General features: G+C 39.2%; 1 long non-coding RNA gene across 4 annotated transcripts in view; it reads right to left on the bottom strand.

The window, feature by feature from the left end:
* Nucleotides 1-266: 266 nt before the first annotated feature.
* Nucleotides 267-8,659, bottom strand: part of LOC143689048 (uncharacterized) — a 102,088-nt gene continuing 93,695 nt past the window's right edge. For all 4 annotated transcript variants that reach the window (XR_013178506.1, XR_013178504.1, XR_013178505.1 and 1 more), the window contains 2 exons: nucleotides 7,179-7,348; nucleotides 267-1,959 (listed from right to left, as the gene is read on the bottom strand). This is a non-coding gene — a long non-coding RNA (uncharacterized LOC143689048). The remainder of the gene's footprint in view (nucleotides 1,960-7,178; nucleotides 7,349-8,659) is intronic.

The raw sequence follows: 8,659 nt of genomic DNA, 5'->3' as shown, positions 1-8,659 counted from the left end.
GCAGCTAGCTCATAGAGGCATTATTAGAATCAAAGGAGATCACATGAAATGCCTAGAGCAGTGCTTGGTCCACAATAAGCACTCAAGACATGTCAGCTATTGTTATTGTTCTACTAGAATCTGTTTCAAATGGTTTTCTTTTACAGTAGTTATCTACTTCTCCCATGAGAAGGAAAGCTTCTCGAGGGCAAAAATCTTCAGCCTTGATTTCCCATTAGCACCTAACACTGCTTTTTGCAGGTGACTGACACTTGTAAATTATTAAATTGAATTTGGAGAAAATGTTTTTATTTAATTATTATTTGACATATTTTACAAGGTATATTGTTGAGTACTGATACAATTTGAGCCAGTGAATTCTGCTTATATTCAAAATGAAGAGCTATATAAATAAATAGCTCTGGTGCCACTGCCACCACCCTCTCCACCTACCTCTCTCATTGTCAGAAATAGAAAGGAGAATTAAATCCTCAAAGTTAAGGATATATGTTTTTTCCTCAGAGTCCATGAGACTTTCACATCAAATAGGTTCATCGTGGGACATTGGCATCACAGACTCATGTCATGTTAGAGTTGAAATGACCCTTCAGGACAATCATTCTCATATCTAAATCTATGGCTTTTCTTAGGGTCACACAGTCACTGGTCTCTCCTGTGAATGAGGCAGGTGTTTGGGACACAACTGCATGTTCACTGAAGTGCAAGCTGGGAATTTTCTGAGGTTTTTAAGAGACTCTCCTCAGGAGTCCATCTCGTTTGTACTTACATAGGATTGTGACAATTCTAGGACAGCTGTTTCGTTAATAAATCCCTGAGGTGAGGAGGAGGTGGGCAGTGGAAAAGGGAATTCAAACTTTTACAGATAAAAGTAATTGCCATAAATGACTCTGTGGGTGTGAATCAATATCAAAGAACAATAGGAATTACTTGTCTGGTTACTGACTCCGTGAGGTAGGGAACTTTTTGTGGGGTGAGGGAAGGGGCCTTTAAAATATGCTCAATAGCACAACACTATTTCCTGGCTACCTTTCAAATTGCCTTTCACTTTCTCAAATTCCAGAGAACTGGCCATCCATGTGCATCTGAAATTATCCACTGTCTTTAACATGTTCAGACAATCACTGGCAAACCAATTCTATGGAAATCTGACTCAAGTAGTTTAAGACAAAAATATCTGGCTCATTCAAGGCAGAGTTCAATTATCTCTAGCCAGTTGATTCCTCCTACATAGCAGAAAGCTGAAGTAAGGAGGGGTAGTTCATTCAGTGCAGGCCTCCTCATTCTGACTGTTTGATGTTCCCAAACTGATGTGGTCAGAGAGAATGTTGCAGCTGGTGTGAGAGCAAGATGTGTCATAGAACCTACCCCATTCATCAGATAATACATTCTCCCTTGAAAATGTTTTCCTGACTGTATTAAGATCACAAGAGATTACTAATACTGAAGTTCATTGTCATTCAGAATAATGTTCAGATTCTTACATGCCATGAAAGATCAGAAATGTTGAAAATCAATATCATAAACCCTTGGCAGACCTTCAGTTTGACCTCTTAGTCTAATAGAGGCATTGGGTAATCTCTCAAGAATCTGCAGTCCCAGGAGGGACCAAGAGATGGAGGAAACTGAAGGTTGGTGAGTCAGCTCCTGAATAAATGAGAAAGAAGGATCTCTGATCCCTAGATTCAACTATTTAGAATTTTCTTAAAGTCTTTGAGGGTTGGCTGTCTGAGAGATGGCATTTTTGTTCAGGAAATAGTCATTCTCCCCACTTCTCCATCTCAGGCAGTGCATACCTTCCTGCCTCCAGTGACTTTGGTCTTGGCCAGGTGATCACCTTGATCACTGAGGCTGTGGATAGATCACAGGGGTTGGTTTTGAGCTCTGCGTTTCCATTCCATCTCTAGGACTTCTGCGTCTACCATGAGAAGTGAATGTCCAATTGACTGCTGCTTCTTCAGCCTAGTAATGAAAGACACATAGAGTAAACCAGAGCTTGAAGTGCAGACAAAATCCCATCCACAGACCAAACCGGATCAGTAGACCCACAAGCAAGAAATGAAACACGGAGTTAGAAGTCACCAATAGTAGGGGCTATTTGTCACTACAGTAACTAATAGAGGTTCACTTATTCATTTGCCAGTGAAGCTGTGGAAATGGGAAGTTTGTTGTCAGGTTTGTAATTCAAACTCTTAATTAAAGCTTAAAGAATAATTAGATGCCCTTTATTTCATTTAACACACAAAGAAACTAAAACCTAGAGAGCAATCTGCCCAAAGGGCCTAGCTAGTTATAGGCAGATAAAAGAGAAAAGAGTAGAGGATTGTTGCCTTGTGATCTAAAATTCTTACCCAGATAGGGCTGATGCATCAGCCAGATAGTCTTTTTGAGCACTTGTAAACTTAACATTCTAATCTAATAAACACTTTGGGCCATGAAAAAGTCATCCAGAAATCATTCAAATAGCTGAATTATTTTTGGATGCAATGGATCCTAGTATATCAACATCACACTAGGTCATCTCAGAAATGCTCTATGAGATCAAAGCAAGATGAGTACTAACAGTAAACATGACATTTTATTTTTCAGTCTCAAAGCTGACATTCACATGTTCCAGATGATGTTTCAGATTATCTTTCCAAGCAATTTAAATGGTCATTTCAACTGGCTAGCAATGGTTCTACTCCCCAAGTGACTCAGAAACATGTTTAAATTAGGCAATAGAGCAAATGATTCTTATCTGTTGGTCCAACATCAGACTACTGAGGTTTTCAAATATTCCTAGAATCTCAAATTAGGAGGAACTTTTCAATTTTCTAACTAATGAGGTTGGAATAAATAAAAGTTTTGGCTTGAGGATCTGAAAAGTCCTATTTTAAAACCCACTTCAGCAAACAACAAGTGCATGACCTTGGGCAAGTTATTAAATCTCTAAAAGGCCTGGGTTTTACATCTATGATAAAGGGATAACAGCACTCCTTCAAAAGATAGTTGTTGAATTAAATGAAAACAGGCACACAAAGTACCTGGTACAGCATCTGTACAATGTAAGTATTCAATAATATTAGCCATTATTATTATTATTTATTATTTATTATTTATTATTATTATTATTACTACTACTACTACCACATCCCAAAAAGATAACTATCCCATCTATTTTTTAAAACTCACCTTGATTTGTGGAAAATGTGCAGACAATAAAATGTATCTTAACATGGGTTAAGATGATAATGTTTTTACCCATGTTAAGAACATTGCACTGTTTGATGAAATTGGCAAATTTATCCATTCTTGAAACCACCATCACAATCATAACATAAAATATTTCTGTCATACTAGAAAGCTCTTCCTCTACCTTTGAAAGTCAATTAATCAAACCATCAGCCCCAGGCAATCACTAATCATCTTTCTGTCATTATAGACTTGTTTTCTTTTTCCTTGTTCCAGAGTTTCATATAGACAGAATCATAAAATATGTATTTTAGCTTGACTTCTTTCCTCAACATATTTGGAGATACTTTCATGTTGTCTTATGTGTCAATAATTCTTTTTTATTGTTGAGTAATGTTCCATTATAGGCATATCGCAATGCATTTATCCATTCGCCTGTTAACAGTACCAGTTTGGGTTGTTATGAACAAAGCTACTATGATCACTTGTGTGCAAGTCTTTTTGAGGACAAAGTTTTCATTTCTTTTGGGTAAATATCTAGGAGTAGAATGGCTGCGTCATATGATAAGTGAATGTTTAACTTCATAAGAAACTGACAAAACAGTTCTCCAAAGTGCTTATGCCATTTTACAGTCTCACCAGCAATGTATTAGAGTTTCAGCTGCTTACCTCCTCACCAATACTTGATACTGTTACACTTCTTTAATTTCAGCCATTTTAATAAGTATTTTGATGTGTCTTGTGATTTCAATTTGTATTTCTCTGATAACTAAACATGTCAGATGCTTATTTTGCCATGTCTGTATTTTATTTATTTATTCAGTTAGTTTTTGGCATGGGCAGGCACCAGAAATCAAACCCGGGTCTCCAGCATGGCAGGCGAGAACTCTGCCTGCTGAGCCACTGTGGCCCCTCCTCTGTTTTCTTTTGTTAAATGTTTGTTCAAATGTTTTGTGTATTGCAGGGTTATGGTATCTCGTTATTATTGAGTTGTAAGAATATTTTGTATATTCTAGATAAAGTCATTTGCCAGATATTTGTTCTGAGGATATATTTTCCCAGTCTGTCCAGCCAGTCTAACTTAAACCCCACAAAGGAAACAACACTCTCTTCCCAGGCAATTAATTCTGAAGCTTTTTGGCTCTATTTCTTAGGCAATTTTGGTGTATATAGAAGAAAAGACCATCTCTTTATAGCAGGGATATTCAAACTATGGACCATGGCTTAAATCTAGCCCAGAGTCTATTTTTGTGAATAAAGTTTTATTGTAACACAGCAACCTCTTTCATTTGCATAGTGACTAAAGCTGTTATTTGTTTCAAAGGTAGAGTTGGGTAGTTGCAATAGAGAATCTACGGCCTCCAAAGCGTACAATATTTATTATCTGTCCCTTTACACAAATAGCTGGCCAACACCTGCTTTATAGCATCTGCTGTTTGTCCTAATCCAGCCCCTGAAATAACAGAAAACAAGCCTGTCAGTTCCTTCAGGAATCTGAAACAACTTCTTTATCTCACCTTCTGTTCTCTAAGCTAAAGATCTTATAATTTTGCCTGATTTGGTTTTCAATCTGCCACCGCATCCTGAACATCCTCTTATAACTTGGCCTGATATAGGTTTTCAATAATCTCCCTTATCCAGGCCACCCATCAGTTTGCCAATTCCTTTTAAAATGCCATGCCCAAAGCAAACATACAACTTCACTGTATTAGAGGAAAACATTCATTCCTTTAACTTACACTCTACTGGTTCTAACCAAGTTCAACCCATGATTGGCTCCAATTAGGAATGTGGCTGATTACAAACTCCAAGTGTATTCTACTGAGAGACAACTCCCCAAAATCACTCATTCATTCATCAGTTCATTGAACAAATATATGCAAAGTAACTCCTGTATTCAAAGCATTATATACCTGATGATTGGAATTTAAATGCAAGATCCTGCATTCTTTCCTGTTAAATATTGTGGACTATGACTTACATTACAGTCTGCCACATATGGCATTACTAATCTGATTATCTGTTGCTACACAGCAATCCATCCAAACATCATGTGTAAAACAATAACAATTATCTACTTAGTTCATAAAGTATGCAGTTTGGATAGGGTTCAGCAGGGAAGGCTCATCTCTGCTCTGCACGGCATCAACTGGGTCCACTCATCTCTCTCAATGTCTATAGGGTCACTCTACGTGATCTCTCTAGTGTGAAGGAATCGGGGTAGCCAGGCTTTGTACCTGACATCTCCAGGCTCCAAAAGCACATGCTCCAAGAGAGAGCCATGCAAAAGCTGCATGACCACTTCTAATCTAGCCTTAGAAGAAATAATACAGGGTCATTTTCTCCATATTCTATTTGTTGAGACAGTCATAAAGTTCCAAGGAGAGGGGCAGACTTAGACTTTACCTCTTAATCAAAGAAGCCTTGGTCATATTTTAAAATAGCCACAGCTACCATTGCTTTGATCCCAATGATGGTTCTCAAACCATGGTCAGGAGGAGCTCTGGTAGCCCAGTGACTAATTGCTATATGATCTGGGGAAATCATATACTCTTCTTGTGTATCAGCTGCCTCATTTGTCAACTTGGAGAAAGCAAATGTCCCAAGTGACTTTCACTATAACTTCTCCAAGCTAAATTTCTAATCTTCTGCCCATAAAAAGGGTGGGGAAAGAAGGAGTAAAATAGAGCAAATGTATCACTTAGAAACTAGACCTTTTTCTTCCAGGCAGCTTCATACAACCCCTTTGAGCCTGTTTCCTCATCTATTTCATGCAGATGGTCATCCTTGTATACCCATCTCCCTGGGCTGTCAGGATGATCAAATAAGACGATGCTTCCAAAAGAACACCATAAACTGCAAAAGCCTCTGCCTCTGTGACTGGCTGTGTAAAAAATCAGTTTATGTGAGCTGATCAGATCCACAGAGAAAATGGGAATGGGGCAGAAGTTGGCAGTTAGTTGAGCTCTCATCTCCTAGACTAAGCCTATTAAACAGCAAAGATTCAACTAAAATATTCAGCATATCCAATAAATGATTATACATGTATTCTAGGGGCTAGAAAAACAGAGAAAAGGAGTAAGGGAATGGATTGATTGAGGTCTTGCTAAAGGGATTAGGGGGTAGCTGTTTGGAGTATGAGTTTGGAATGCGAGTCTATTCACCTGGTTCTGATACTGACCACAGTGCTTCCTAGTTGCATTACTTTGGCAAGCTGATTAAACTTTTGTGCCTTCTATTTTCCATCTATTAATGGAAATAATAATAGGCCCTCCTTACAAAATTGTTGTGAAGATTATATTATTTGCTGCAAGTGCTTAGAACTTCAATGCTTTCCATATAATAGGCACTCAGTATGTGCTGCATTTATTTATTCATCATTTATTCCACTATTAACAAATATTTATTGAGGGCTTACTCTTGTGCCAAGCCCTGTTCTATAAACTGGGGACACAGCCATGAACAAACTTAGCCCCCATCCTCAAGGAGCTTGGAGTGGGGGGATAGGGCATTCCAGAAAGACAATAGACAAGTGAAGACACTAAGTGAGTTTATGGTAAGTGCAATGGATAAAATTAAACAGGGTAGAGGGGATATGAGAATAAAGGATTGCAGTTTTGGATAGTGTGGCCAGGAGAAGGGTCCGACACACTCATTCTGCCTGCCACCGGAGTAGCCAAGTAGAGCTGCCTCATCCCATGTTATGTCCCCTCTCAGAAGGCAGTCCCCAGCCATCACTGCCCAACCATGACTCTACCCATGACTTATCCTCATATAGACAATGCTGAAGGACCATCCAGGCTTCAGAGCTCCAGAGGATGCCTGAGGCTTCCACTGAAATTGCATCACAGTTCTTCTCCCTTGGCCCAGTATGGCATCCCTTCTCCACACAGGTATTGTTAAGCTCGCTCCCCAATTAGCCTCATCTCTTCAAACCTTAGCGTATTAGATTTTTTTCCCAAGAAATCTGACCTACAGCCTACTGAGATGAAGTAACTCATAAGTACCTTTGAGCTGAAAGTAGTGGAGCTACGATTTGGTCCTGGAGCTGTCTGCAGACTTGGGTGCCTCTTCCTACTGTTACCAATGGCAGTGCATTCCAGATTGTTCCACTCAGCAAGGCAGTAGTAGATTTCCTAGAATTTCTGAGCAACCCAGAGCATCAGGGTGGATGCGGCTGTGGATAAGAAAAGGAGAGGGGATAACAATTTCAAGAGCAGCAGAAAATGAATTTCTCCACAGAAAGCTAGTGATGATGAGAGTATACCATCACATTTTGAAATTTATAGTATTCTAGAATTTTAATCTGCCCCATGCTGGTTTTGTAGGGTCCATAGACCCTACAAAAGCCGTGTTTTAATGAAAATCCCATTTTGTAAAATGGCAGAATAATCCCTATTCGATATTGTATGTTTGAAACTGTAATCAGATCATCTCCCTGGAGGTGTGATTTAATCAAGAGTGGTTGTTAAGCTGGATTAGGTGACGACACGTCTCCACACATTTGGGTGGGTCTTGAGAAGTTTCTGGACGCCTATAAAAGATAAAACATTTTGGAGAATGAAGGAGATTTGAAGCGAGCAGAGAATGATGCAGCACCATGAAGCAGAGAGTCCACAAGCCAGTGACCTTTGGAGATGAAGAAGGAAAATGCCTCCTGGGGAGCTTCATGAAACAGGAAGCCAGGAGAAAAAGCTAGCAGATGATGCTGTGTTCACCATGTGCCTTTCCAGATGAGTGAGAAACTCTGACTGTGTTTGCCACGTGCCCTTTCACTTGAGAGAGAAATCCTGAACTTCATCAGCCTTCTTGAACCAAGGTATCTTTCCCTGGATGGATGCCTTAGATTGGACATTTCTATAGACGTGTTTTAATTGAGACATTTTCTCGGCCTTAGAACTGTAAACTAGCAACTCATTAAATCTCCCTTTTTAAAAGCCATTCTGTTTCTGGTATATTGCATTCTGGCAGCTAGCAAACTAGAACACCACCACTGGCAAATTCATAGTGCCTTTGCAATGAATGCATAATGTTTATTTTAAGTAAAATAATGTTTAAATTTCTGCCTTCTTGGTGAAATCAAGTTCATAATTTAAAGCCCAACTCTCATGTGTCACTATCTCCTTAAAGAAGCTTTCCCTTCCCTTCCCCTGCTATTCCCTGTTCCCTGCTATGAGCTCTGTGGCACACTATCCAAACTGTTAATCCAGACCAAAAGGTTTCTGGCCATGCCCAACTTTACTTCAGGGATTAGCAGCATCATGATATGGTAACTCAGGTCTCTTGGTCCCTGGTCCCGTTTTCTTTCCACAGGTGCTTCTGGGGAAGAATACTAAATTATTTCAGGAACTGTAGACTTTGGTGAACTCCCACTATGTTTAGTAAAGCTCATCTACCCACTATTCTAATAACATCATGGAAATGCAGTTGACCATACCACATGACTCACTTATGCCAAGCTCTGTCTTCTCAGATAAGCAAAGAAAGT

The sequence above is a fragment of the Tamandua tetradactyla genome, chromosome 6 (assembly GCF_023851605.1).
Source record: "Tamandua tetradactyla isolate mTamTet1 chromosome 6, mTamTet1.pri, whole genome shotgun sequence".
Taxonomy (NCBI): domain Eukaryota; kingdom Metazoa; phylum Chordata; class Mammalia; order Pilosa; family Myrmecophagidae; genus Tamandua; species Tamandua tetradactyla.
The sequence above is the reverse complement of the archived record's forward strand: the minus strand, read 5'-3'. Positions and strand labels throughout refer to the sequence as shown.